The sequence below is a fragment of the Pongo pygmaeus genome, chromosome 20 (genome assembly GCF_028885625.2).
Source record: "Pongo pygmaeus isolate AG05252 chromosome 20, NHGRI_mPonPyg2-v2.0_pri, whole genome shotgun sequence".
Taxonomy (NCBI): Eukaryota; Metazoa; Chordata; class Mammalia; order Primates; family Hominidae; genus Pongo; species Pongo pygmaeus.
The window spans coordinates 44665329-44691405 of NC_072393.2; the positions used below are offsets into that span (position 1 = coordinate 44665329).

General features: G+C 53.2%; 1 protein-coding gene across 4 annotated transcripts in view; it reads left to right on the forward strand.

The window, feature by feature from the left end:
- The first annotated feature begins 816 nt into the window (after window positions 1-816).
- Window positions 817-26077, forward strand: part of PAK4 (p21 (RAC1) activated kinase 4) — a 53184-nt gene continuing 27923 nt past the window's right edge. The window contains exon 1 of one of the 4 annotated variants that reach the window (XM_054462644.2): window positions 817-991. The gene's annotated coding sequence lies outside the window, so the exon portion shown is untranslated. The remainder of the gene's footprint in view (window positions 992-26077) is intronic. The other 3 variants (XM_054462645.2, XM_054462640.2, XM_054462639.2) reach the window with 3 other exon arrangements.

A 26077-nucleotide genomic window follows, 5' to 3' on the forward strand; every position in this document is an offset into this window, starting at 1 on the left:
AGGCCGAGGCGGGTAGATCACCTGAGGTCAGGAGTTCGAGACCAGCCTGGCCAACATGGTGAAACACTGTCTCTACTAAAAATACAAAAAATTAGCTGGGTGTGGTGGTGGCCGCCTGTAATTCCAGCTACTCAGGAGAGGTTGCGGTGAGCTGAGATCGCGCCATTGCACACCAGCCTGGGCAACAAGAGCGAAACTCCATCTCAAGACAAATAAATAAGTAAAAATAAAATAAAAAATTTTTAAAAAGAGGATGTCTGCTGTTTGTTTGCAATATTTTGACTAATTACTTTGTAAAAACTTATTTAAAAATTGAAGATCAAAGAGTCTCAGGTTCCCGGGCTCAGACAGACCAGCGTTCAAAACTCATTACCTTCTTTCTATGATGCTAAGCCAGCTATTTCACCCTCTGAATCTCAGTTTATCTGTAAAATGGGTATTAATGATATTATACCACAGGGTTGTATATGCAGCGAGAAAATGCAAGTAAAGCACTTATCCAGGTGCCTGGCTCTTAGAAAGTGCTTAAGAACTGTTTCTGCCCATTAACTCATTACTCTCTCCCAGCCCCTAACTCCTTCTGGGAGGAAGTTAGAAAATCGGTATCACACGAAAACAGTCATTTCCCCTTTAAGGACCTCAGTGGGCCGGGAGCCAGCCTTCCCGCACCTTTTCCAAAATTTCCAATCCCCACTTGGCGTTTTCTGCCCGGAGGTCTCTGATTGGACGCTCTGTACCAATCGGAGGCTGGAGCGGGCCCTGAGAGGCGCCTGACTCCGCCCCCGCGATGGCCCTGCCCACTGCCCGGTCAGCCACGTTGCTATGGGGACTGGTGGGCGGTGAGGGGGGAAAGCCCCGGATGTTCGTTGGGGATTCAACATGGCGGCAGCAGTGGCCGCGGTAGCGGCGGTGCAAGAGAGCTGAGGGAGGCTCGAGGGCGCGGAGTTCCAGGCCGAGCAGCTAGGCCGCGAGCGACTGCGGCGCCGAGCCGGTAGGATAAGGGGTCCGGCCAGGGGCTTGCGGTGGGCCGGGCGCTGGCGGCGGGACGGCGTTTCCGCGAGGAGGGGGGCGGGGCCGCCGGGGTCAAAGGTCACTGGTGGAGGGAAGGGTCGCGTCCGAGAGGTCGGGGGTTAATGCAGACTGGAGGGAGGTGTAGTGGAGGTCGGGGATCAAACCAGCGAAGGGGGCGTGGCGAAGGGGAGTGCAAAGTTTGAAATTCGAAGTGGGGGCGCATTCGAGGGGATCTGGGCGAGTCTCAAAAAAGGCAGGGTCAAAGTTAATAATTTGAGGGAAAGGCTGCCCCCACGAGGGTCAGAGGTCACAGCCCCAGGGGCGCCAGGTTGGAGGTTTAAAGCTGCTCCCAGCGGAGCAGATGAATGAGTTTTAGGTTCGGGGGCGTCTTTTAGGGGTTCAAAGCTGGGGCGTGCCTAGAAGGTGCAAAGGTGAGAATCTGACAGCGGGGCAGTTGTTTCCCAGAGTCAAAAATTAAAACCCAAGGAGGGCGTATTGCCGGGGACGGGGGGGGCGGGGCATCCAGGGGCGGGGTCAGAGATGCTTCCTGGTGACAGGAGAAGGGGGAACCCTCCCACAAATAATAATGGCAAACACTCGTGAAACACTATGGGCTAGACCCTCTTTTTGACGCTTTACTTGTATTAGCTTATTCAGTCCTCACTATAGTCTTAGGGGGTCTTAACCTGGTATTAAGAGGTTAAGTGATTTGCACAAGGTCACCCGATGCATAAGTTGTGCGCTGGGATTCTATCTCTGGAGTTCTGGCCCAGAGCCCTGCTCTGGCCGACCGCCTCTCAAATCATCATAATGTCAGTTAATGTTTAATGAGGGCTCACACTGTGCTCCACGCCCCGTGTGCCCTGCTGCACACTCCTGCTGCAATCTTGTGAAGTGAGTGCTCAAGATGAACCTACTTTACAGACGGGAAAAATGAGGCTCAGAAGCTTCTGCTGAAGGCAGAGTTAAAATCAAAGCTGGGCCTGGGTGATTCCAGGGCTCCTGCCCCTGGTCGCCACATTGTCCGGTGCCAGCCATTATGTCTCTCCTGGAAGCAGGGGGCTGGGCAGGGCTGAGCCACTCCCTGGGCAGATTGGATTGTCTGCTTGGTTGCCCTGGAAGGGTGTGATCTGGCAGGGAAAATTCCCGTGAGCCTATGGGAGTAGGGTGTTTGTGGGTGGTCTGGAGTCCGAGCAAGGGAGTCCAACGGGGCTTCTGACTGGGGAGAGTGTCCCTGGGTGGTACCCTGGGCAGAGCGGGGTGTTCACTGTTCTTAAAACCCTAAGCTCTCATTGTGGTCCTCAGTCACTCCCACCTCACTTCGTATGGCTCTGCCCATTTCTCCCCAGCCCGTTTGCTGTTCTCCAGCTCCAGGCCCATGCCTCCCGCCTGGTCTTTGACCTTCCTGTTCCTTCTGCTGGGAATCCTTTCCCCACCCTGCCCTCTGTCACTGACAGGTCGCTCACTCTCAGCTGGCCCGGGACCACCCTGGCTCGCACTTGCTGCAGGGTCTTGTTCTGTCATCTGCCCAGCTCTTACCTCCCTGCTTACCTTAATTATTAGGGTGCATGGTGGAATTGCTCTGTGGGGTTCCTTGCCTCGGTCCCCACTGAAGCCCTGCCTGGCCTGCAGAGGATGTGACATTGCTGGGGGTTGACTCTTGGGCACTATGCCGGGTGCTGGGAGTGTGGCAGGGGACGAGATCCACAGAGCCCCTAGCCTCAGAGGGCACTCAGTTCCCCGGTGGGAGCAGAGTGGAACCAGCCCCCAAGCCAGTGACACAAGGCTGCATCTCTACAAACGGTGATGTGGCTTGCAAGGGCATCTTCAGAGAGCAGGGAGAGTGCCCCTACCCTGGGCTGAAGCCTGAGTCCCTTTCCCCTGGGAAGGCGCTGAAGGATGGGGAGGAGGGCTGGGAATGGGCTCACCAGGCAGGAGGAGCAGTGTGTGCAGAGGCCCTGGCATGAGTGGCTCGGGTGCACAGTTGGGGATCTGGGGCAACACGTAGCCTGTGCAGGTTCAGGGCGAGACCCTGAGGGGACTCAGCCTGGGAGGGACGGTGGGAGCAGGGGAGGGCTGAGGAGTACCTGTATGTGTGGAGCTGCGTGAGGCCGTGATGGAGCGTGGTTCAGAAAGCAGTGCTGGGCCCATCACTCACAGAGTGTGTGAGGACCTCCGTTTCCACTTCTGCAAGATGGGCATAGCGTTAGCGCTGCCTCATAGAATTACTGTGAGGATGCAGGCTAGAGAGCCTTGGCCCAAGGCCCCGCATACAGTAGTTGCTGTGTAAACATTAGTCTTGCTGCTGCTGCTGCTGCTGCTGCCGCTGCTGCTGCTGCCGCCACCCCACCGCTGCCTGGGGAGGGCCTCAGAGACGGTGGAGGCCCTCGCTCCACCTGCCTCCTGGCTTTCTCTGGCAGCCACCCCATCCCCACCTGGCTCTGGCAGGGTCAGGGAGCTGGCACGCTGCCAGGCAGCCTTCTGAGGCTGGCCCAGCCTCCCAGCCTTGCAGTGCCAGCTCACTCAGTGTCTCAGGGTTTGGCACAGATAAAGAAGGATAGGGTTTGGGCATTGGAGACCCATATTCAGGTCCTTCCTTTGTCACTTACCAGCCATGGGAACTTGGTCAAATGATTTCTTATTTGCCAGTTTTATTCCTTCAATACACGTTCGGCTAGGGGAAAAAGCAGGGCTTTCAGTATAATGAAACACTCATGCATCCGACCATCGTCTGGCCTGGGACAGAACACACCGTGATGCAGTTAGAGGCCAAGGGTCTCCTCCTCAACCCCCTTCCTCCCTCCCTTCCAGGGGCAGCCTCTGTCCTGGGTGTGGCAGTCACCATTCCTCTGCAGCCTTTCATACTTTTACTGCCCTTGGATGTATTCACCAACAGTAGAGCAACAGCTCTTGCCCCTGGCTGCACATTGGAACTCCCTGGAGAGCTTTGAAAAGATGCTTTGGCCCAGGCCCGCCATGGAAATTCTGCTTCCAACTTACTTGGTCTGGGCTGGGGCCGGCCTTAGGTTTTTGGAAGCTCCCTGGGCAGTTCTTATGGCCAGCAGGGGCTGACCACCGTTGTTTCACAGTTCGGATAAATGGTGTCACCATAAACATGCCTTTCTGCAAGTTGCTGTTTTTGTTCAACATTATAGATATATTTGAGATGGGATCTTGCTTTGTTGCCTAGACTGGACTCTAACTCCTGAGCTCAAGCTATCCTCCCACCTCAGCCTCTGGAGTAGCTGGGATTACAGGTGTGCACACCTGCACCCCGCTTTGAGCTGAGCATTGGAGTCTGGATCTCTCTCAGTGGGGATGTGCGTAGGTCTGGGACAGGCCATTTGTTTTTCCTGTTGGTATTTCCTTTTGTGATCGTGTCACACAGGAGTTGCCTGTTCACCTGTTGATGGCCACTGAGGTGGTCCGTTGGGGCTGTGACAGTGCGGTAATGGGCCTTCTGGAACGCGTGTTCCTGTACACCATGGCCAGAGTCTCTCTGGCATATGCCTAGTAGCAGAAAAGCGGGAGCTCCCCACTTTCCTAGCGGTTGCCAAGTCACGCCCCCAGTGGCTGGACCACTGTGCTCCCCAGCAGGCTCCAGGGCTGCCTTCATTCCCAGTCCTGCTTTGGGCAGCTTTGTGGCCCTCGCTGAAACGATGTCCTCGGTCATGGAATGGGAGCTTTATGGGCCCACCCACCCACCAGGCTGGTTGGAAACAGATGGGGAGATGGTTCACCCAACTGGCTCAGCTGGGACCTCGTCCCCACTGAGTCCCTACACCCAGAGGAGAAGGCAGGATGGAAGGGCTTTCACCTTTACCCCCTTGGGCATCCAGGACGGTGACTGCAGCTTTGCCCCAACTGCCCTTGGGAGCAGGTGCCAGGGGTGACAGCTGGGAAAGAGAACTATACTGATTCGAACCTCTCAGGAGGGAGGCAGGGAGGACGGAGGTGAAAGTTGGAGGATGGGTGAGGCCTTGTGACATTCTTTCTGTGTATCTGACTGTTGGTCCCAGTGGTAACCAACACAGCCCAGCTCTGCCCCTGTAGATTATAGTACAGTGAAGGAGACAGACCTGCTGTCCCCAGACGGTGACAGCCCAGAGAGGCCAGGGCTGTGAAGGAGAGGCCTAGGCGAGGGTCAGGGCGGGACGTGGGGGGGACCCAGGCAGAAGGGTCAAAGCGGGATGATGGGGGAACCCAGGCAGACGAGTCAGGGTGGGGTGGTGGGACCCAGGCAGAGGGGTCATGGCGGGATGGGGGCGGGGACCCAGGCAGAGGGGTCAGAGAAGGATGGGGAAACCCAGGCAGAGGGGTCAGGGTGGGATGGGGAAACCCCGGCAGAGGGGTTGGGGCCGGATGGCGGGGAGGGGCACAGAGCAGGATTGGGACTGGGATGGAGGCGCAGGGACCGTAGGAAGCCGGAGGAGGCATGTGACCCAATGTGGGGAGTTGAGGAGGGCTTTCTGGATAAGATGACATCTGACTGATGAGAAAATATGAGCGAGGCTGGAAGGAGGTGGAAAGAAGGTAACAGGTCGTGGGTACAGAAGTGCCAAGGCCCTGAGGTCAGAATGACCTCGGGATGGTCGAGGATCATCAGATAGGCCAGTGTAGGCTACCCTGTGCACCCTGACTGTGTGGTAGCCTTGTTCTGCAAAGAGCAGTTAAAGAAATACATAAAATATAAACTAAATAAGTAAAAAAGCAAAAAAAAGAAGCCAGTGTGGCTGAGCAGGGGGTGGGGTCAGAGGCTTGGAGGCTGTGTTGGATACAGCAGGGCCTAGCAGAGCCAGGTGGGGTGTGTGGATTCCATTCTGCGCATAATGGGAAGTCATCAGAGGCTTTAGCGACATCTGGTTTTCCCCTTATAAAGATTGCTCAGGCTGCTGTGTGGGGGACGGATCACAGGGGGTGGGGACAGGGAGGCTGTGGGGAGGCTGCTGTGACAGTCCAAGCAGAAGAGGGTGGAGAGGACGAGGGGACAGTGATGGAGGAGTGTCCTCATGCCAGCCGAGGTCATCAGCGCTTTACCCCTGTTACCTCACTTCATCTTCACAGCAACCTGTGAAGTAGGTGCTAGTATCATCCTCACTCTGGAGATGAGAAAGGAGGCCCAGAGAGGTACGGGACTTGCCTAAGGTCACACAGCAGGCAGTGGCAGAGGTAGGATTGAACCCCAAGCCTTGGGCTTCAGTGTCACTGATTACTGGGGCTGCCCTCCCGTGATTTGGAACTGGCTTGGACCAGACGGGCCTGATTCCTGTTCAGCTGGTTCTTACCCAGGCTCCTTTGTTGACAGAAGCTCCCTGGGTAGTTTCTGGGCGCTGGGTCCCTACCTCCCTCAGGGCCTCCCTTTCCTTTCTCATCTACTCCTCGTCCCACTGGCTCATGGTGAGCCAGACTTCCTGGCCAGACACCGGTCAGGGGTGTCCCCAGCAGCTGTTTCTCCCATCACCGAGCCCAGCCCCTCACATGCTGCCAGCAGGAAGCAGCCTCCTTCCAAGTCACGGCCAGGGAAGTGGGACCCTTCCCGCCTAGTCACCCATCCGGGGCCAAGGCTTCTTGTCTGCCAGACGCCTTGGCCCACAGGAAGGTTGGAGGGGCCAAGGAGGGTGAGAAGGGGAACACTCTCCCATCCCAGGGGAGCCAGCTCTTGCGGATACGACAGAGGCCACCGCTCACTGAAGCCTCTCTCCTGGGGCCCTCCGGTCCTGCCCTGACCCTCCCCAGGCTGGGAGGTCACCTGCTCCATTCCCGAGGGGCAGTGGAACTTCCCTGCCAGGGCTGCTCAGTCCACACACATCCCTTAGCCTTTCCCACTAGCTGGGAGCCCCTGGGGAAGAGACAGAACTTCCCTGGGCCTCTGATTCCTCACCTGTTACAGGGAGTTGGTGGCCACCTCTCAGGGCTGTGGGAGGGCGGAAGATCATGTGTGTGCATCGTGCTTAGCCCGATGCTCGGCACGCAGTAAGCGCTTGGTAAATGTTGAACTTGGTGCTTTTGACGGTTTCTGCCCCTTGCACCCTGTCCCCCTCTGTGTTCTCATCCCGTAGTGAGCTGTAATAACCCCAGCCCCCCGGGGTCCCAGCTCCACGTGCCAGGCACGCGTGTGCTGTGAGTCTGTGAGCATGGTCATGTGGCTGTACCCAGAGACCCTGAGGAGGAGGTGTTATTAACCTCATTTCTCTTTTCCCGTGTTTTAATTTTCAGAAAGCACGTTTTTCCTCCATGTGCATGCATTACCTATTCCCCTAAATAATCACTAAAAACTGCACACAGCACAAAAGGATGTACAGGGACGAGCAAATCTCTTTACCACCCGCCTGCCAGGCCCTTCCCAGAGATGGCATCATCACCCCCGGTTTCTTTTCTTTCTTTCTTGAAATATTTATTCCCCCAAGTGCCCGCCCCTCCCTTTTGTTTTTACTCAAATGGAGCGGACTTCCCATGTTTATATTCTGTCCTGTGCTTTGCGTTTCCCACTCTGAAGCTCGCTGTCAGGACACAGAGTGCCGCCTCAAGTGTCCCACGCACACGTGTGCCCCCACGGACAGCACAGCCGTTCCCGTCTTTCCGTGCTGTGAACAGGGCTGCGCCCACCTGAGTGTGGCTGTGCGCACGTCTCTAGATGTGAGTCTGAGCTTGTGGCGTCGTGGTCTGAGACAGGCGCCCCGTTAGCTTTGCCGGTAGTGTTTTCACCCTGCTGGGGAGGTTGTCCGGCTCACACTCCCACTCCCCAGTATCTGATGACACTGGGGTTTCCTCACTCCCTTGCTGGAATAGACGGGTGTCACCTGACATTCTCACCTTTGCCAGTCAGATAGGTGACAAACAGTCTCATTGTGGTTCTGATTTTAATCAGAGCAAAGTGGGACAGCTTTGTGTTGTTGAAAGCCATCTTGAGCTTCCTTTTCTTGGAGCTGTCTATTCCTGATAATTTTACTTTCTCTGAGAAGGGGAAACTGAGGCACAGGCCAGCAATCCCACAGCAAATACGTGGCAGATGTGGCGCTCAAACCTTGGCTCCGTTCTGGAGCTCCTAACCCGTCTGACACAGAAGAGGTCAAGGGCTTGGCCTCCAGAGCCAGCTTTCTCTCTTACTAGCTGTGTGACCCCAGACAAGTCACATCACCTCTCTGTGCTCGGGTGTCCTCATCTGTAAAATGAGGGTGCCAATGATATCTACTCTTAGAGTTGTTTTGAGGATATAAATGTATATTCGGCAGGCAAAATGTATAGTAAGTGCTCAAAAACTGTTAGCTGCATTACTAATAGCTGTGTTATAGCTATGTCATCAATAGCCGTGTTATTAATATGAGCAGGCACTGTTGGAGTGCTTTCTGTGAACTAACCTATTGGACCCTCCCATCAACTCCAAGACACACGTGTTCTTATGATCTCCCTTTTCTAGGGAGGAGACTGAGAGCCTGGGGGACCTGCCCCCGGTCACAGAGCAAGAGGAACTGGGATTTGGATGCTGGAGACCTGGCTCGTAATCGCTGTGGCTGCTTCCCCTGCTGCCCGGGGCTAAGCCCGAGGGTTACAAAGCTCTCCCTCCTGCTTCTCCCACCCCCCTTCTGCTGTCTGCATTCCAGGCAGGCTGCCCAGGAGCTTTCGAGCAGACACCTTGAAGGGTGGGAGCACCGGGTGGGCGGGGTCCTCACCTAGAGAGCTCCCCTCCCGGGCCCTCCCTGCTCCTACCACCTGTCCTGGGAACTCCTGATAAAGCGGCATTGTGCAGTGGTTTTGAGTTCACCTCCCAGCACTTCACTCCCAGAGGCGGAAGGCGGCCGGCCTTCCTGGGCTGAGTGGGGTGCCAGCCCCCCTCCCCTTCCCTTCCCTCCCTCACTGTGCCCACAGTCACCGGTCAGCACTGGGCGTGGGGAGAAAGTAGGACCCTGCGGGCCACTGGCCCCTCCACAGACCGTCCCCAGGTGAAGACCCCTCCCTGCCCTCCCCCCAGGAGGTCCCTGTCCTTCTCCCCCGAGGAACCCTCCTTCCCTGCCACCCACAGGGGCCTCCATAGTTCTGTCGTCCCTTCCCCGCAAATCTTCCACTGCAGCCTGGGCCCACGTTATTTGACTCTGAAATGCTATATATATACACAGCGCTTCTAACTCCACTGCTTTTAAAAAATCTTTAATAATTGTCAATTATAATATGCCCACAGAAAAGTGCATAAAATGCACAGGTAAGTTTAGCAAAGAATTACAAAGTGAACAACGCTTCCCCACCACCTCGGTAAAGACAGAACACAACCTCCCAAAAGCCGCCTGCCCATAACCCCTGTCCATCACGACCACAGTCGTGAGTGCTCTCCTGACCTTGGTGGTCACTGTGTCCTTGCTTTTCCTGATAGTTTTTACCATGAGGTATGCATCCTTCAATTACAGAATGTCATCTTGCCTGCTTTTGAACTTGACATAAATGGAATCTTCCATGTCCTTGTCTGTGCTTTCTTTCGCCCTTAGGCCTGTGAGATCCATCTGTGTGCTGAATGTATCTGTAGTCATTCATCTTTGTTGCCGTATAATATTCTTTTTTTTTCTTTGACACAGAGTCTCGCTCTGTCGCCCAGGCTGGAGTGCAGTGGTGCAATCTCGGCTCACTGCAGCCTCTGCCTCTTGGGTTCAAGCGATTCACCTGCCTCAGCCTTCCGAGTAACTGGAATTACAGGCGTACACCGCTATGCCTGGCTAATTTTTTTTTTTTAATTTTTAGTAGAGAGGGGGTTTCACCATGTTGGCCAGGCGTGTCTTGAACTCCTGACCTCAGGTGATCCACCCACCTCAGCTTCCCAAAGTGCCGGGATTACAGGCATGAGCCACCGTGCCCAGCCTCGTATAATATTCTGTTTCTCCATCTCCTGCTGCGCTGGTGCGAGCCATCTCTTTGTAGCATCTGCTGAGGTGCCAGTGCCTGCGTTTCTTCGGGGAATATACCCAGGAGTGCATAGCCCAGGGCAGGGGGTAGGGTAGCTTCGGATTTAGTGGGCGCTGCCACACAGCCTCCCAAGGTGGTCGAATCTGTGTATCCTCCTAGCAGTGGTGACTGAGGATCTTAGTTGCTCCAGCTGCTCGCCAACATTTGGTACTGTAAGACTTTTTGGTTGACCTTGGAACATTTTTATTCTTTTTTCCTGCAAAAGTAACACCACTGGTTATTATCGGGCTGAGCCCCTCATGTTATTTTGTCCTCCCCTTGCTCCTGTCCATTCCGACTCTCACCCATTCTGTGGACAGGAGTCAAGTGCTTATTCTTTTTTTTTTTTTTTTTTTTTTGCTCTGTCTCCAAGAGTGCAGCAGCGCAATCTCGGCTCACTGCAACCTCCGCCTCCCAGATCCAAGCAATACTCCTCCCTCAACCCCTCAAGTAGCTGGGATTACAGGCGTGTGCCACCACGCCCAGCTAATTTTGTATTTTTAGTAGAGACAGGGTTTTACCATGTTGGCCAGGCGGGTCTCAAACTCCTGACTTCAAGGGATCCACCTGCCTCAGCCTCCCAAAGTGCTGGGATTACAGGCGTGAGCCACTGCGCCCCGCCCAAGCGTGTATTCTTTCACCAGCTTTGTGTTGGGGCCCAGCGATCGAGGGGTGAACCCAAACAACAGGCAGCCCTCCGCGAGCTCAGTCCGGTGGGAACACAGACCTTGACTGCAGAGCGACAGAAAGATAAGCCGGGCTGGAGGCTCCCGGCCCCCATCTTCCCACAGTGACCCCATTTTGGGAACAGGAACCCCCATCCCTTGTCTTGTTTCGGGATTAGGCTTCTCCAAATCTGGCACCCTGTCACCTTGATTCCTCTCTTGCCCCCCCCACCCCCCCCACGCCACATCCAAAGTGTCTGGAAAGCCTGTCACTCTACGTGAGACTGTAACCTGGTGCTGCGGGCTCCTCTTCCTCGTCGCTCCCCTTCCTCGTCATCCCTCTTCTTCGTCACCCATCTTCCTCGTCACTCCCCTTCCTCGTCACCCCTCTTCTTCATCACCCCCCTTCCTCGCCACCCCCTTCCTTGTCACCCCTCTTCCTCCTCACCCCTCTTCCTCGTCACCCCTCTTCCTCATCACCCTTCTTCCTTGTCACCCCCCTTCCTCATCATCCCCCTTCCTCGTTACCCACCTTCCTTGTTACCCTCCTTCCTCGTCGCCCCATAGTTCAAGCCACTGTCATCTCTCTCCTGGACCATTGAGGCGTGCTCCCTGCTCCCTCCTCCCCCACTGTCCCCACAGTTGTCCCCACACAGCCAGAGGTAGCCATGCACACCTGGTCAGGGCAGGAACCCTCCCCTGGCTCCACCTTTCCCAGGAGAGAAGCTTGCAAGGTCCCAGGCGACCTGGCCACTTTCCTGCCTGCCCCGCTTCCCTCCTCTCCTGCCGCCATTCCTGGAACATTCTGGGCGGGTCCTACCCTGGGGCCTTTGTTCTTGCTGCCCCCTGGGCAGGCAGCACCCTCCTTCCCTCCCTTCAGGCAGCCTCTGCTGACAGTGGCCCCCTTGGGGAGATGTTTCTTCCCTGACCATGGGTCCCCAGGAGCAGCCCCTGTCACACTCCCTCTAGCACCTTCCCCCGGTAACACTAATGATGGTTACTTACATTATGATGTGTGGGTCTGTTGGTTTATTTTGTCTCCTGGCATAACGTAGCCTCAGGGTATGGGGGTAGGGGTAGAACCACAGGGCCTTGCCCTGCCCCTTGCTGTGTTCTCAGGGATTGGGGTGTGGTGGTCTCTCAGTAAATGCTGGTTGACTGACTGACTGAACTGTAGTAAGCTGGGCTGCCAGAGCGTCTAATGGGGACCCGCCCTGGGTGGGGCACACCAGGAAGGTTTTCCTGAGGAGGAAATGCCACTTGAAGGATGAACTTGGCCTCAACTAAGGGAAGAGGCTGAGGCAGCTGCCACTGCAGAGGTCTCCGGGCGGGGGAGTGCAGGGGGCCTTTGAGGAATTGAAGGAAGACAGGTAGGTCGGTTCTTGGGTTGGTCTGGATTCCAGTCTTGACAGCCGCTTGGGCCTCTGTCTGCCTCAGCGTCTTCCTCTCTAGAAGGTGGCTGCTTCAGGTGTTCCTGGACGTTCCTGAAGTTCTGCTCCTAACACATTTATCCTGGTGCCTGACACATAAATATAAATGTGATTGTTTATTTTTTTCCAACAAATTTGGTGGAGTGCTGACCCGTGTGGCCTCCAGGGATGCGGTGGTGGATAAACAGACCCAGTTGCCACCCGTTTGGAGCCTGGCCTCTGGAGCCATCTGGGGCACCCCTGCTTGGAGGCAGGAGAAGGCCTGGTGTGACCTTGGGCCCGGGGAGTCCTTATTCTAGATCCGGGAAGCTCTTCAGGGTGATGAATAGGAAAGACGAATGGAGGGTTTGCGCGTGCCGACCCTGTGCCCCGGCCAGTGCTCCCAAGCTGCTGCCTGGGCCTCCCTGAAATCCCAGGAGGTAGCTGCACCCGTGTGACCCATTTCACAGATTAGGAGGTGAGGGGGGCACCAATGCTAAGTCCTTCGCCCATTTTGCAAACTAGAGTAGAGCTGGTGGTGTCTCCTCTGTGGTCTGATGTGTTTTTCTGGTAGCCAGTCAGGTGGGGCAGCTTTCAATTTGTTCTTCCAGACTCCTGTGAAGGAAGGGCCAGTTCAGGTCACTTTCCTTTTTTTTTTTTTTTTTTTTGAGACAGAGTCTCACTCTGTCACCCAGGTTGGAGTGCAGTGGCGCGATCTTGGCTCACTACAACCTCTGCCTGCCGGGTTCAAGCGATTCTCCTGCCTCAGCCTCCCGAGTAGCTGGGACTACAGTCATGCGCCACCATGCCTGGCTAATTTTTTGTATTTTGAATAGAGACGAGGCTTCACCGTGTTAGCCAGGATGGTCTCGATCTCCTGACCTTGTGATCCGCCCACCTTGGCCTCCCAAAGTGTTGGGATTACAGGCGTGAGCCACTGTGCCTGGTGTCTTAGCCATTCCTGAGGTTTTTTTTTTTTTTTTGAGACAGGGTCTTGCTCTGTCACCCAAGCTGGAGTGCAATGGTACAAGATTGGCTCACTGCAGCCTCTGCCTCTTGGGTTCAAGCAGTTCTCTTGCCTCAGCCTCAGTAGCTGGGACTGCAGGTGCACGCCACCACGCTGGGCTAATGGGCTATTTTTTTTAATTTTTAGTAGAGATGGGGTTTCACCATGTTGACCATCCTGTTCTCAAACTTTTTTTTTTTGTATTTTTGTAGAGATGGGATTTCACCATGTTGCCCAGGCTGGTCGCAAACTCCTGAGCTCAAGCCAGCTGCCCACCTCAGCCTCCCAAAGTGCTGGGATTACAGGCATGAGCCACTGTAATGGGCGTCCAGCCCATTCTTGACTTTTTGTAATTCCCTTTAAATATTAGACAAGCATACTGTCAGTGTATGTACGTGTGCTCGTGCGCACACACCCGACACTGAGTCTCCCAATCCATGAACGTGGTATGTCTCTCCATTTGTTTATGTCTTCTCATTCATACTTTTCCAGCTGAGGCCTTGCCCACCTCTTGTGGAGTTTTTCCCAGGGTAGTTCATGATGTGGCAGGGAGTCTGTACCCTCCACTCCCACAAGATGCCTTGCACCCTGGGTTTAGCCTTGCTGGCTGAGGGCCTCATGGCGGTGGCAGGAGGCCACTTCTCCCATTCTCTGCTTCTTCCCTGGCACCGCCCCTGGACCCTGGCGGAGGGTGGGCAGGGCGCCCAGAAAGGAGGCTGTAATTTTCCTGAACGATTTCAAGGGCTAATTAAAGGTTTGCCTTGACTAATCAGCTTACGGTTTAATTATTAGGGAACAGGCTCTGGGATGCGGGAAGCAGCTCAGCTGGGGTCTCCCCACAGCGTGGCAGGAAGGAGCCAGGACCTAGCCCTACTCTGTGGGGGTGGCAGGATATGGGGATACCCCAGCACCCTCCAGTGGGTCAGTGGGGGGTTCTCCATCCCCCTCTGCGCTGTGACAGGTGGAGGGCAGCAGATGTGATGGAGATTACAGCCAATTCCTCCCCTGATTCACATCATCCCCCACAGCCCATGGCCGGCTGGGGAGGGACTGGCCCTGTCCCTCCAGCAGCTTTGGCAGGGCCCGCCCCTCCCCACTTTCCTGCAGCACCCCAGCCTCGCTGGCCTTTGTGGAGTGCTCGGACTTCATTTGTTCTCTGGGTCTCGGCTTAAAGGTCAGCACCTCTGGGAAGCCTCCTCAGGCCTCCCTCCTGTCAGAGCTGGTGATCAGCCTCGCGGCCCCTTCCCAGCTCTCGGGATCACAGTTGTTCATCTGCTGCTCCGCCTGCAGACACTGAGAAGTACACTGAGGGGGATGCCTGAGTTGGGCCAGTGTCAGGGTACCCAGCGGGATAAAGGGTTCAGGACCTGGGCTCCAAGGAGGGGGCTGGGAAGGGGTGTTCAGGGAGGACTGAGTGATGGCTTGGAGGCGGCTGGACCAGGAACGCCTCCTGGGAGTTTGCGAAGGGGGAGGGGACTCTGGAGATGGTTGTGCCAGGCCTGGCTTCATTCCTTGCATTCCTCAGCAGGCCCCAGACTCCTGATGGTCCTAAGTGGGGGAGGGTGAGCCAGCCAGGGCCTTCTGGGTACTGCCCTTCCCCCACTCCATCAGTCTGTCTCAGTCTCTCTTTACACCCTCCCCCATCCAGGTCTCAGGGCTGGATCCGTCCTCCTGCCCACTCCCCAATCTCCTCACCCTTTGGCTGTGCCTTAGGGTCACCCGGGGTGGGGGTCACTGCAGGGGTCCAAGCCGGACCATTTGAAGCTGACTCTACAGCTGTGGGGTCTCGGCCTTGGGGTTTTTTAATGCTCCCCTGGCGACTGTGACATGCTTCTGAGCTGGGGTGAGAGCTGCTGGCCTGCAGGAAGGGCAGCAAACGTGTTTTAGCTTTTGGCATGTCCTGGGTGTTTTTCTAGGCTTCTGACATGAAGGGGTTAAGTCCTGGCACGCTACGGGGACATGTGACTGTGATTCCTGTGTTCCAGACAAGGCAACTGAGGCCCAGAGAAGGCCTCGAGCTTGGCGGTGCAGCCTCTGTCACCGTCTTATCTTCCCATTTCTGGTCTGTCCAGATGTCTGTCTGGGCCCTCTCCATTTCGCCTCTGTCTCTCTCCCTGTTTCTCTGCCTCTTATCTCCCTCCCCCACCCCACCCCCCTGCATTTCAGCTTCCCTCCTGCCCTGGCAGAAACTTCCCAGGTTTCTATGTTTTGAGGCAGGATCTGGCTGAAACCACAGAGGGGAGATGGGTTCTGCAGGCCCAGGACATCCTTCTGAGGGGAAGGATGCTGATGTCACCACGCTGGCCTCCCTTACAGCTCCTGACACCTGGAGTCTGGGGCTGGGGGCAACACGCCATCTGACTGACAGTCCAAGGGTGGCTAGGGCCGGCTCTGCAAGCTTGCAGGGAGGACTGTCCCCACGGGTTGACTCTGACATGCCCTGTGACACCAGCCACCTCTACGGTCCCGGAAGTCCTCTACTGCCAGTTAACGTTTCAGCTCCTGCGGGTAGGACTGCCTGTCGGTCAGTAGTTTAATTGCAACAAAGGTTTGTGCTAAAAAGGCGAATATTACATTGCAAGAGCCTTTATTATTTGATAGGACTAGCGGGGACTGATAGCCGGTGGTCCTGTATGTCACCACTCACTGAGGGCTGAGGGCTCCCCTTGCCTCCTCTCCCCCTTCCCCTCTCCAGGGAAGGGCTCAGGAGTCCAGCTCCACCTCCAGCCTCTCCCTGCTCCAGCACAGCATCCTCTGACCTTGGGCGAGGCCCTGAGCCTCAGATGTTTCTGAGTTCCCACATCTGGAGCAGGAGGATAATGATTCCTGCTGCCTCCCAGCGTTGCTGGGAGGATGAAGTGAGTCCGCTGTGTGATGCTCAGAACAGGGCCACTGTCATTATGCCATTCTGGTTACTAGTACTCTTATTACCATTACACTTATTAGAGAGGCAGGATCTGTGCTTGGATTTAGTAGTTAGGATTCACAGGGTGAGTGATCCATAATTCTTTGCCATTACGATGAGGTCACATTTCCTTTGGTAAAATGTTGAACACCTTTGTATTATGGAAATGTTCACACATACTCAGAAGAATGGTCTCGTGCCCTCCTGGGGTCCCTGTCAGCAGCTCAGCAGGTAGCAGGTGTGACCAGGCCTTGTCGCCTGTGCCTGCACTCCTCACCTCCCTGATTATTTCAGAGCAAATCCCAAACGTCATATAGCCAGAAATATTCTACACTTTTCTGAAACAAGCCTGCCTCAGTCTCCTCATACTTCCCCCAGTTGTCTTACAATCCTTTTTCTTTTTTTTTGAGACAGAGTCTCACTCTGTCACCCAGGCTGGAGTGCAGTAGTGCTATCTTGGCTCACTGCAACCTCCGCCTCCTGGGTTCAAGTGATTCTCCTGCCTCAGCCTCCCGAGTAGCTGGGATTACAGGCAAGTGCCATTATGCCTGGCTAATTTTTGTATTTTTAGTAGAGATGGGGTCTCACCGTATTGACCAGGCTGGTCTTGAAGTCCTGACCTCAAGTGATACACCCACCTCGGCCTCCCAAAGTGCTGGATTATAGGCGTGAGCCACCGTACCCTGCCATAATCCTTTTTCATTTGTTTTTTGTTGTTGTTGTTTGAGACAGAGTCTCACTCTGTCTCCCAGGCTGGAGTGCAGTGGCACGATCTCGGCTCACTGCAACCTCCGCTTCCCAGGTTCAAGCACTTCTCCCTGCCTCAGCCTTCCGAGTAGCTGGGATTACAGGCACCCACCACCACACCTGGCTAATTTTTGTATTTTTTAGTAGAGACGGAGTTTCCTAGGCTGGTCTGGAACTCCTGACCTCAAGTGATCCACCCACCTCGGCCTCCCAAAATGCTGGGATTATAGGCGTGAGCCACCGCGCCCGGCCCATTTGTTTGATTTGGGTCTAGACAAGGTCTACACTTTGCGTCCGGTTGATATACCTCTTTTTTTTTTGTTTTGTTTTGTTCCCTTTGTCGCCCAGGCTGAAGTGCAGTGGAGCGATCAGAGCTCACGTGCAGCCTTGACCTCCCCTGCTCAAGCAATCGTCCTGCCTCAGTCTCCTGAGTAGCCAGGACCACAGGTGTGCGCCGTCATGCTCAGATACTGGCGTCAGCTCTTTGGTGTGCTTGTTGTGGTAGTTTTTCTACGGGCAACCTAGGCCATTTGTCCTGGAGTTTCGCAGTCTGGAGCCAGCTGATACATCCTTGTGGTGTCATTGCACGTGTTCTCTGTCTCTGTGCTTCCTGTAAGTTAGGACTTAGGTCTAGAGGCTCGATCTGATGCAGGTTCAGTTTCTTCTGGCAAGCACGCTTTCTTAGGTGGTGCTTGGATGAGCATCAGAATTACTTAAATGTCTGCGTGACTGTCAAGTTCACTTTTGAAGTAAAAATTTAGTTTTTTTTAAAAAAAGCGAGTGGGTTGAGAAGAACACTCAGAAGTCAATCCTAGTAAGGCTGGTACCCAGATCCAGCAGAAGTAGGGCGGGAGGGACCAAAGGACTGAGGCTCGGGTCCCCCCCTCCCCACCCCCCGGGGATTGGGAGCAACGGGCTGGGTGCCCCGGCTTCAAGTAAACCAGTGGCATTAACATGTGGGCCTCTGGTTCATGCTTTGCTAGGGCCACAGGCCTCCAGCTGAGAGCTGCTGCCACCCACCTTGGCAACCCCTTCCGTATCGCATGGTGGTGACACCTTCAGAACAGAGTGGTCTCCCACCCCAGCTCTACCCTTGGCTGCCTGTGTCACCCTGGGTGGCTTTCCCAGCCTCTCTACCTGCTTCCTTCTCGACAGCCTGATGGTGGCCATACGTCCCTTGGGCTGTGGTGACTGGGCCTCTGGGAGCTGCCCTTCCGCTTCTGCATTTTAATATAAACCTCCTTGACCTCAGCTGCTCCATTCTCCACTCCCTTCCAGCCACTCGGATTCCAGTCCTGGGGGCCTCCTCACTGACCATGCCTCCACTCTCAGTGCTGTTCCCCGGTACTCCACATGGCTTCCTCACCTGTATCCCATCTTTGCTCAGACACCACACCCTTAGAGACCTCCCCAACTGTGCCCTCTGAAAGAGCACCTTGTCACTCTCTGTCCCTTCTCCCACTTGTTTACTTGTATATTGTGTTCCCACTAGAATGTCAACTCCAGGAGAGCAGAGACTCTTGTCTTATTCACTGCTGTGTCCCCGGTGCCTAGAACAGTGCCTGGCACCTGCTAAGTGCATATTAAGGAGTCATTGCTCATTGGGTAGAAGCATTAAAAAAAAAAAAAAAGGCTGGGCGTGGTGGCTCACGCCTGTTATCCCAGCACTTTGGGAGGCAAAGGTGGGTGGATCACCTGAGGTCAGGAGTTTGAGACAAGCCTGGCCAACACGGTGAAACCCCATCTCTACTAAAAATAGAAAAAAATTAGCTGAGCGAGGTGGCAGGTGCCTGTAATCCCAGCTACTTGGGAGCCTGAGGCAGGAGAATCGCTGGAACTCAGGAGGCAGAGGTTGCAGTGAGCCAAGATTGCACCAATGCACTCCAGCCTGGGTGACAGAGCAAGATGTCTCAAAAAAAACAAAAGAATTGTTGAGTGCATGAATGAATAAACGAAAGAAAATGACTGGGCGCAGTGGCTCACATCCCAGCACTCTGGGAGGCTGAGGTGGGCAGATCACTTGAGCCCAGGAGTTTGAGACTAGCCTGGGCTATAGTGAGACCTCCGCTCTACAAAACATTTTTTAAATTATTGTTTTAAAATAATTTAAAATTTAAAAGGGCGTGGTGGCATGTGCCTGTGGTCCTAGCTACTCAGGAGACTGAGGTGGGAGGGTTGCTTGAGCCCAGGAACTGGAGGCTGCAGTGAGCTCTGATTGCACCACTACACTCCAGCCTGGGTGACAGAGCAAGACCCTATCTCAAGATAGATAGATAGGTAGATAGATACATAGATAGATAGGTAGATAGATAAGATTAGATTAGATTAGATTAGATAGGTATGGTTAAGTGAGTGGACTTTGGTCTTGGTCAGACCTGCCATGGAATCCCAGTTCTGATACACTCGCCGTGTGACTGAGGGCTGACACGTCTTCTCTCTGAGCTTCATTCTCTTCAAAATAGGGTGTGAACAGCACCCTCCTCACTGCCTTGTTTTACACCAGGATGGAGACTGCACGTAACACTTTGTAGTGGTCTCGCTGCTGTCCTGTCTCCAGCACGGGGCACCGATGAGCCAGCCAGAAGCTGTCCCTGCCAGGGGGATGCTTGACCCAAATCTTCAGTAATAACTCCTTCCACTCTGGGTGACCAGCTGTGGTGCCCCAGGACAGGGACTTGTTGATCTGGGTTTGTTCCGGAGGCCAGAAGGGCTTCCTGGGGACTGGGATTGGAGCAGGATTGAGAGTGCCTGGTGTGTGGTGTGTGGAGAGACCTGACTGCTGTGGCCTGAGTCCGAGGGCTCAGGGGCCGGCTGCTTCCCGGCCTTTGTCTTCCTTGCAGGAAACAGGCCAGGAGTTACAAGGGGCCGGAGGATGCTGCTGTGATTATGGTGGAAGTTAAAGCTTTGGGAAGTGTGCCTGTGTGTGTGAGTGTGTGTGTGTGCACTTGTGCTCATTGTAAAGAGAGAGACGGTAAAGAAATGAGGAGAGACTGTTTGCAGACACATGCAAATACAGAGAAAGCTTTCAGTTGTCAGGATCGCTCTCCCGGTTTTTCCTGCATGGTGGTGTAAAATCTGACGTGTACAGAAAAGTGCATAAAACCTCCATGTTCAGTGTAATGAATAATTATAAAGCAAACAGCCATGAAACTACCACCCAGATCAAGAAGACAGGCATCACCAGCTCCCTGAAAGCCCTCTCCTCCACCTGCCCTTCCCAGTGCTAACAAAAACATTCTCCTCCCTTTCTTTCCATTGTTACCTCTTTTTTGGTGAATTGTGAAAGATTTCAGACACCCCCAAGAGAACAGAGAATCACCTGCTGACCACCCTCAGGCCCTCTGCCCAGCTAAAAGACAAAACGCTTGCTGTGGGTGCAGCCCCCAGGTGCCTCCCCCAGGGCCCCAGGCCTCGCTGGCCCTGCGTCTGCTTCCCTAAACAGTGTCCGGCATTGTTCTGCAGGATTTTAAACTGCGTGTAAATGGTATGAGGCCGGCGGCACTTGGCTGCAACTCTCTCAGTATTTTGTTCTTGAGATTTCTCTGGGTGGAGTAATGAAGCTGTGTGCCAGGAGGAATAGTTCCCAACGGGGGTCAGGGCACCCCCACCCCTGGCCAGAGGAAAGCAGCTCTGCCTTGGGGGGGCCCCAGGAGGATGCTCTGGGCTCCTCTCACCCAGGCCTGCAGCCCCCTGCTCCACGTGGGTTTGAGGCGGCCACCTCCAGTGGAAGTGGTAGAGCGCCGTTAGCTTCCTAGGGCACCACATGGGACTCAGTTATAGCCGTGATGTGAAGGGGCCCTCCCTGAGCTTATGTAAGGTGTAATGGGGCGCTGGTGCCGCCTGGGGCCTGTTTGCACCACGGAGGGGCCTTCTCTGGAGGAGGGCATGGATCAGCAGCTGGGGACAGGAGGGCCTCTTCTCTTCCCGTACCGCCCTCCCCCAGCGCCCGCCCACTCCCCACCCTCACCCGCCTTGTTAGCCAGGCTCACACAGCCTTTCTTGGGGAGGCCCTCTGGCGGGGAGTTTACTCTCAAAGGCTCTATATCTAGCTGGCCTGGGATTGCCACCCAGCTCCGCCACCTTCTAGCTGGATGGCCCTGGGCATGTGTTGACCCCTGCCCCACCTCTGTTGGCCTCAGTTTCCCCATTTGTAAAATGGAATTGTGTAAGTGTTATTTCATCCATGCAAAGCGCTCGTAGAAGCTAGTGTGTGGAAGCCTCTTAATGAGCCTTAGCTGTTAGTATCTTTGTCTTGCTTGCCATTCATTCACTCATTTTTGTTGATAGTCACTTTTTGCCTCCTCTGAGTCCAGCCCTGTCAGGCTGAGGTCCTGCCTTCATGGAGCTTATAATACAGTGAGGGAGACAGACATGGAGACAGACATGGTACTAGGCAGTGACAAACCAGAGTGACCTTGGAAAGCACAGACCAGAGTGTGACAGCTGTGATGGGAGAAGACCCAGAGGACTGTAGGAGGCCCTGGCTCCAGCCTAGGAAATCAAGGAAGGCCTCCTGGAGGAGGAGACTTCAGAGCTGAGGCCTGAAAGAGGAGCAGGGTTAGTTTGCAGAACATTGTTTGTGCCTAGGAGTTTGCGCCTAGGAGTTCGAGATCAGCCTGGGCAACCTGGGGAGACACCATCTCTTCACAAAATAGAAAAACTTATCTGGCTGTGATGCTGTGCACCTGGAGTCCCAGCTACTTGGGAGGCTGAGGTGGATCACTTGAGCCTGGGAGGTTGAAGCTGCTGTGAGCTGTTAATGGCACCACTGCACTCCAGCCTGTGACAGAATAAGGCTCTGTTGCAAAAGAAAGAGAGAAAGAGAGGGAGGGAGGGAGGGAGAGAGAGAGAGGGGGGAAGGAAGGAAGGAGAGAAGAAGAGAAGAAGGAGAGGAGAAGAGAAAAGAAAGAAATAATACAGAGAGGAGGTCTGGCGTGCCTTTACCCAGTTTTCCCCAATGGTAACACTTTGCAAGACTGTAGTACCAGATACCAGAGTGTCAACTGACATTGATACAGTTAAGGTACAGAGCATCCATTCAGTCACAAGGATCCCTCGTAATACCTTCTCATAGCTACACCCTTCCCCTGCACATCCCTAACCTCTGGCAACCACTCATCTGTCTATTCCCCCATTGTTAGGATTTTGTCAATTCAAGAATGTTACATAAATGGAGCCACCCAGTATGCACCCTTTTTGCATTGACTTTATCCCCTCAGCATGATTCTCTGGAGGTGCATCCACATTGTGCTGATAGTGACTACTGAGTAGTATTCCGTGGTCTGGATGCCCCACCGTTTGTTTAACCATTTCCCATTGGAGGACATCTGGGTTTTTCTAATTTTTTGGCTATTACAAACAAAGCCACTATAAACCTTGACAAACAGGGTTTCGTGTGAATGTCAATTTTTGTTTCTCTGGGGCCAATACCCAGAGGTACAATTGCTGGGCAGCATGCTGGTTGCGTGTTTTAAGAAAACCATCAAAACCATTTTCTAGAGTGGCTGTACCATGTTATATTATCACCAGCAGCAGGTTCCCCGCATCCTCACCAACATTTGGTGTTGTCACTATTTTTTATTTTAGCTCTTCTAATAAGTGTGCAGTGATAACTCATTGTGGCTTTAATTTGCATTTCTCTAATGGTAATGATGTTGATTAGCTTTTCATGTGCTTATCTGCCATCTGTGTATCCTCTTCAGTCAAAGGTCTCTTCATGTCTTCTGCTCATTTTCTTATTGGATTGTTTTCGGGTTTTTTTTTTTTTTTGGCTGTTGAGTTTTAAGTTTTCACTGTTGTTTTTTTTTTCTTAGCCCCACCAGTTTCTCATATGAGATCTTTATCTATTCTCTCTCTCTTTTTTTTTTTTTTTTTTTTTTGAGACGGAGTTTCACTTTGTCGCCCAGGCTGGAGTACAGTGGTGTGATCTCGGTTCACTGCGGCCTCCGCCTCCCGGGTTCAAGCGATTTTTCTGCCTCAGCCTCCCGAGTAGCTGGGATTACAGGCATGTGCCACCACGTCCAGCTAATTTTTGTATGTTTAGTAGAGACGGGGTTTCACTATGTTGGCCAGGCTGGTCTCGAACTCCTGACCTCAGGTGATCCACCTGCCTCAGCCTCCCAAAGTGCTGGGATTACAGGCGTGAGCCACCGTGCCTGGTGAGATCTTTATTCTACATACTAGTCTTTTGTCAGATATGTGGTTTGCAAATATTCTCTCCCCGTTTGTAGCATGTCTTTTAATACTTTTCATATGGACTTTTGCAGAGCAAAAGTTTTTAATTTTGTATTAATTTTTTTCTTTTATGGATTGTGCATTTGCTGTCAGGTCTCAGAACCCTGTGCCCTGTCTTAGGTACCAAATAATTTTCTTCTGCTTTCTTTTTTGAGAGAGAGTCACTCTGTTGCCCAGGCTGGAGTGGGCTCACTGCAGCCTCTGCCTCCCGGGTTCAAGCGATTCTTCTGCCTCAGCCTCCCAAGTAGCTGGGACTACAGGTGCCCACCACCATGCCTGGCTAATTTTTGTATTTTTAGTAGGCACAGGATTTCACCATATTGGCCAAGCTGGTCTTGAACTCCTGACCTCGTGATCCGCCTGCCTCAGCCTCCCAAAGTGCTGGGATTACAGGTGTGAGCCACCACACCCTGCCTGCTTTTTTTTTTTTTTTCCATTAAAGTTTCATAGTTTTACATTTAAGTCTGTGATCCATTATGAGTTAATTTTTGTACAAGGTATAAGTTTTGGATTAAAGTTCTTTTTTTTTTCCCTTTGGCATATGGATGTCCAGTTGTTCCAGCCAGCATTTGTTGAAAATCCTGTCTTTCCTCTGTTGAATTGCTTAGGCTTCTTTCACAAGAATCAGTTACCATGATGAGATACACCTACTAGGATAGCTGCTGTCAAAAAAACAAAAATAACAAGTGTTGGGAGGATGTGGGGAAATTGGAGCCCCGTGCATTGCTTGTGAGAATGTAAAATGGTGCTGCCGCTGTCCAGCATAGAATTACCTCGTGACCCAGCAATTCCGCTCCCAACTGTTCGTCCAAAAGAATTGAAAGCAGGGACTCGAACAGATATTTGTACACCTAGGCTCATCACAGCATTATTCACAAGAGCTAAAAGGTGGAAACAGCCCCGTGTCCATCAGTGGATAAATGGAGGAACAAAAGATGATATACACGATGGAATATTATTCAGCCATAAAAAGGAATGAAATTTTGGGTAGAAAGCTATCATGTGGATGGTCTTGAAAACATTATGCTTAGTGAAATCAGCCAGACACAGAAGGAGAAATCCTCTATGATTCCACTTGTATGAGGGACCTAGAGTAGGCAAACACAAAGAGACAGAAAGCATGCGTAGAGTCCCAGCTATTCCAGGGGCAGGAGGATCACCTGAGCCCAAGAGGTTGAGTCCAGCCTGGACAACATAGTAAGACCTGGTCTCTTTTAAAATATATGTATATAGGCTGGGCACAATGTCTCACACCTGTAATCCTAGCACTTTGGGAGGCCGAGGCGGGCAGATCATGAGGTCAGGAGATCAAGACCATCCTGGATAACACGGTGAAACTCCGTCTCTACTAAAAATATAAAAAATTAGCTGGGCGTGGTGGCGGGCGCTTGTAGTCCCAGCTACATGGGAGGCTGAGGCATGAGAATGGCTAGAACCCAGGAGGTGGAGGTTGCAGTGAGCTGAGATCGTGCCATTGCACTCCAGCCCAGGCAACAGAGAGAGACTCTGTCTCTAAGTAAATAAATAATAAAATATATGTTTATGTATATATAGAGAGAAAGAAAGTAGAACAGAGGTTATCAGGGGTTGAGGGGAACAGGGAGCTGTTGTTTAATGGGCACATAGTTTTTGTTGGAATGATAAACATGTTTAGATATAGATGGTGGTGATGGTTATACAACATTGTGGATGTATTTAATACCACTGAATTGTATACTTACAGACGGTTAACAATGATAAATATGCTGTATATTTTACCATAATAAAAATAAATTTTTGAAACCAGCTAGGTATGTTGGTGTAGATCTGTTTCTGGGTTCTCTGTCCTGTTCCGCTGCTCTGTCACTGTGACATTCCCACCCCACCTGGGTTACTTGCTGCAGCAGGCCTTAAGCGTGGGGAGAGGGATTCCTCTGGCTTTCTCTCTCTCTCTCTCTTTTCTCTTTTTCAAGATTGAGCTCTTGAAAAAAGAGCTCTGGGAGCTGGCATTTTGGAGCTCCTCTAGGGTTCCGCGTGTAGAAGATGGCACTGTGTTGGGCCCAGGTTCGGAGTCATCCTTGACACCACCTCATCCTCAGCCCGTGTCTGACTCATCAGCGAGCACTGCCTTTTCTTGGTAGACATAGCCCAGGTCTGTACCCCTCTCTCCACTGCCGCTGTCCTGGCTGCCTCACAGTTGCCCGAACAGCACTGCCTCCTTGTCACTCATCCTCGCCCACTCAGGCCCGTTGATCCCGTCCTTCACAGGGCAACCAAAGTTACATCTGTAAAACCCAGGCCTGGACCAGGTGGAGTGGCTCCCACCTGTAATCCCAGCACTTGGGGAGGCTGAGGTGGGCAGATGGCTTGAGCTGAGGAGTTCAAGACCAGCATGGACGACGTAGTGAGACCTTGTCTCTAAAAAAATAAATTAATAAAAATTTAAAAAATACAAAAACCCAGGCCTGTCCTTGGCACCCACGTTGTCTCCCCTTGCTCTCTCATGTTCTGCCTCCACCACACACCATCCCCGTTCAGGCCTGCTGCCCACCCATCCTTCCAGCCAGTGTGTGTCAGCTGGACTTTTACATTTTTTTGTGTGTGGTGCTTGACTATAAGCCTGATGGGGTAGGGCCCACACTGCACTTCTGCCCCCGCACAGGCGGCACGTGACAGACATGCATTAGATTTCTGTCGGTGGACTCCATGAACGTGGGAAGGAGGTTGTGTGTGGCCAGAGCAGGTGATTGGGGGTGGAGAGTGTGCAAAAATGAGGACAGAGAGGTGGGCGTGACCTCGGTGAGGAGACAGCTTTAGCTCTGTGGGCCTGAGTAGGTTTTTAGCAGGAGAGGATACAATCAGATTAGATTTACAAAGGTCTCCCTGACCTAGCAGAGAAAGGCAAAGGCTTTGAATAGACACTTAGCGGAAGAGGACATTCTGATGGCTTTTATAAATATGAAAAATGCTCAACCCTACTAAATAGAAAAATGCAAATGAAAACTAGGCTGAGGCCAGACCTCACATATCAGCAAAGATTAGAGAGACTGGCCACGCCCCGTGCTGTGAGGCCGAGGGGAGATAGGCCCTGGCACCGCCGAGGGGCTGTGAGTGGGGACAGGCCTCACGCAGGGCCGCTTGGCAGTGAACTTTACTGGGCATTTACCCACAGACAAACTTGCACACTTGTGAA